This window comes from Aplysia californica, unplaced genomic scaffold, assembly GCF_000002075.1.
Source record: "Aplysia californica isolate F4 #8 unplaced genomic scaffold, AplCal3.0 scaffold00283, whole genome shotgun sequence".
Lineage (NCBI taxonomy): Eukaryota > Metazoa > Mollusca > Gastropoda > Aplysiida > Aplysiidae > Aplysia > Aplysia californica.
The window spans coordinates 121788-126026 of NW_004797553.1; positions in this window are offsets into that span (position 1 = coordinate 121788).

The following is a 4239-nucleotide window of genomic DNA, read 5'->3' on the forward strand; positions in this document are numbered from 1 at the left end:
GGCGGGGGGGGAGGAACACACAAGGGGATAACTCAATACCGTACGTCGTGTTTTACTATCGTATCCATACGACGTGGGGAAGTCTGTGTCGCCACTTTCCAAAGAGGGAATTTACTCGTTAATCCGATCTGTACACTTTGCATAGCAGTCTGTCAAAAGATTTTTTTGAGAAATACTGAAAGTTTCAAAGAGATCTTCGCACTGGAAGTATTCTAAAATGTAAAGAATACAACCCCGGGTGTACAAAATGACCACAGGGCGTACTTATAGGGTTAAGTCTTACAGGGGGAAGAGATACGGGGGATTCAGATAGATACAGTGGTGAGATAGGTGAAAAAGATGCTGATTGAAACACTTAAATGTCTGTCTTTGAGTGGGTGTGTCGGGGCATACCGGGGGGGAGGGGGGCATACACAAAGGGGGGGGGGGTAGGTATTACAAAACAGGGGTGCAGGTTCGGGGAATTCAGTTAGATATATACAGCTAGTGGTAAGATAGGTGAAAAGGTGGTTAAGCAGATACAATGGTGAGATTGGTGAAAACAGGGGGGTTTTTTAAGATAAAGTGGTGAGATTGTCTTGTAAATATAGTGATGAGACAGGTGATTGTAGTGATTCGAGTCAGCAGGCCTAAAAGTGATACAGGTAGATAATTTGTGGATCAGACAGGTCTGAAGGTGATACAGGCAGATAGTTTATGTGGCGGGATAGTCAGGTAGATCCAAGAGGGAAGGTCATACAGGGATTAGGTCGTACCGTGAAGGAGGTTCGGTAAGGTGAATACAGTCAGATACAGGGAATGTGACAGATAGATACAATTGTGTGATTGTCATAAATAGGCCCTAGAGGTAAGGACAAAGTGTGTCTTACAGTGGTAGAGGTGCGGGGAATACAGGCATACAGTCACCTGGAAGCAATGATGTGACATTCAGATTGACAATTGTCTGGGTCTGGGGGCCATGACAGTCAAATAGAGCATAGGGGAAGGGACATACAGGAGTAAGATCTTACTGCAGTTTCAAGTGAGGGGAATACTCTTAGACTCGGATACAATGATAAGGTAATCAGACAGATACTCTATTTGTAGAATGGTTGGAGACTTTAAAAATCGAGTATAGTCTGCAGCAAATTATGTTAAGCAGAAGCAAAGAGTTTTCGTTCACTGAATATGGGAATTTCCTGTCGCAAAGTGTTGCGTTGTTGATTAAATCTGGACATTTCTTATTGTAAATATCAATGTGTCGCTACCTCAGAATTACACATTTTTATTTGACATTGTTTGCTGTTTTGAGCTTTTAGGACCATAAGGTTCTATCTACTCTATCAAAATCGTAAGATTATTCCGAGTCGTTATCAAGATATTCAAAGAATTACATTCGAAAAAGGTTGAGATGCATTGAAACTCAATTTTTTTGTAAAGTCAAATTTCTCAAAACTAGGAACTGAGCAGATACAACTTTGTCATTCTGAGGTAGCGGTTTAGCAGAAGTAAAGCGATATCGCTGACTGAATATGGGAAGTTCCTGTCGAAAAAAGTGTTTCACAGTTGACTAAATCTGGACACTTCCTTTTGTAAATGCCAATGGGTGTCACAAACAAAGTGTACGGCTGATTCAGTTTGAGCATCTTCTGGTTCGAAAGTATGCCACGACTGAAGTATACCGCTGATTTGGTCGCTTTTAAGCACAAAGGGGGCTATCCCGAAAAATGCTGTTTTGAGAAAATCGAAGGTAACGTTTTTGGACACGTGAAATCTATCTTTAAAAGAGAAGGAGGGTTTTCTCTATAACCAAACAAATATACACCAAAACGAAATTAAACTTCTCCTATAGGTAGGGCAATACCCACTTTTGGTGTAGGTCAAGATTACTGGAAACCCCCGAAATCTGGGTTAGCCCGATTGTCCTTAAAAGCGACCATTTAATCTATGTTGTAAAACCACCCGCCCCTCTCCTCCCTTTCCCAGCTCATTCTCTCCAACCCCAGATCCCAACCCAAACTCTGGCGTGCTCCAAGTCAAAAGTTCTGTTCTAAGTAATATACCGTTACCATAGAATTACAAAGTTCTATCTGACATTTTTGGCCATTTTGAGTTACTAAGACCGTGATGTCAGACACCAAATGTTCTATCTGCTCTATCAAAATTGTAAGATTATTCGGAGTCGTTATCAAGATATTCAAAGAATTGCATTCGGAAAGGCTTGAAATGTGAAGCTCAAAACTTTTCACGCCAAATTTCTCGAAACTATATACAGACAGAACTTTGTAAAATAGGGTAGTGATATATTGTTATCTACGTAGATGGAACATTTGTACCATAATGATAATATGTTAATGATACATTGACGACTTCTAGGAAATGTTGTGAGAGTGAAATCGTGATATCAGTCAGTCCCTTCCTTCAGCTTGAGAACGGACACATTCCAGACCACGGACAACGCTTGATGTGTCAAGTTCAGTGTAGAAGACAATCCTGAGTACATAGTCACTGTCTCTACTTGCCAGTCTACACACGTGTCGTTTACCTTTGTTTCAAACCCTAACCTATGCTACCCCCCCCCCCCTTTCTCCCTAATTTCATTCCCCATTTGTTCCCTAAACCTTTCCATAACCTTTATAACCCTCTCTCTCCCCCACCCCCTCCTCCCTTCCCAACATTCACACAACCCTAACGATATGGCATACTCCCATCATAATTGTGTAAGGAATGTTTGAGTCAGAAAGAATTACTCATATATACCCATAAAAGAATACGGCAACGATGTCTTTCGTGCTGACGTCACACAAGCGCGAAGATTGGAGGTTCACGGACTGGCGCCGTAGGTTTACTTTCTACACGTGCCCAAGCACTTACTAATGCATGTGTTCTCTAGCAAAATGATAATAATAATAATAATAATAATAATAATAATAATAATAATAATAATAATAATAATAATAATAATGATGATAATAATAATGATAATAATTATAATAATAATAATAATAATAATAATAATAATAATAATAATAATAATAATAATAATAATAATAATAATAATAATAATAATATGCATAAAGAAATTCCAGTCTTTTTTTCTAGGGTTTTTTTTTGTCTTTGTTTTCATTCGTTTTGTTTTGCCCCCATCACTAACATGACCTCCATAATCGCTATGTAAAGTGCAATAAATAAATCCTGAGGTATTTTCCTCATCGACGTCAAAATAAGTTTAAAGTGTCTCATAATAATATATCCGCGTATCATCAGAACTAAGAGAAAACTCGTTCACGGGCGTGACAAAAATACAAAGAAATTGTTCGAAATTCAGAAACTACTGCTCGTATTTTTTAAACTAATTTCTTGAGAATCGAAAAAAACAAAAATACAAAAACCAGCCGTGAAGACTCCGCTGGAGTTGTAAGCTGATTCTGGCAGCGGTCATATTGGTTACACAGCGAATGCTCATCAAAAGGGAAATCGGACACCTTGGCCTGATGCCTGGGGCGAAGTACGAAAGAAGAGCAATATTAGAGTTCCAAAAGGATTGGAATTAAAGGTAATGATTTCTCACATATTCTTCCTGGAATATGATCTAAACGACGAGTTGCCAAGGCCATTCTTTGTCGGGATATTATATTTAATTTAAGATAGAGATTAAAAAAAAAACACCAACAACAACTACAACAACAACAACCAAAATCCAAGTTAGAAACTGTAACCAGAGCTGAATGCCTAGATTCTTTTCTTCTCAAAAGACGGGTTGAAGAAATAAGACGTATTGTAAAGCACACTGTATAGTAAGGCTTAACAATTGTGAGGCAGCGTGGTGGAATCAGGCTCTCGTCAATTTTGGGGCATGTAGAGTTATTGGTATCATCTTAAAGCTTGTTCACTTGTCTTTATTTGGTTGAAAAAGATATCCATTTATCTTGAATACAAGTAGAGATATTTGTGAATGAAGAATGTGGGAGTCACCTCTTTTCAGAGGTAAAATTAGTGAGAAAATAACCGCCAAAGATTAGTTACTTCCTTAGCTTAAGAGTCCGTGGTAACTGAAAATTTAAATTTTTTGTGCCTTCTATCAACGTTTTTAAGAAAAATCCACTCAGAAATGAGTTCTTTAATGAGAATGAAAGGTGTTGAGCCAAAAAACAAAACTTTGATAAAAATTCACTTACTTACTTTACTTTTTTCTTCCGTTTGTACTCTTGGGTGTCGCGGGGAGACACAGGTGTCTGTCTGCAGCAAGTCGTGTGGCCT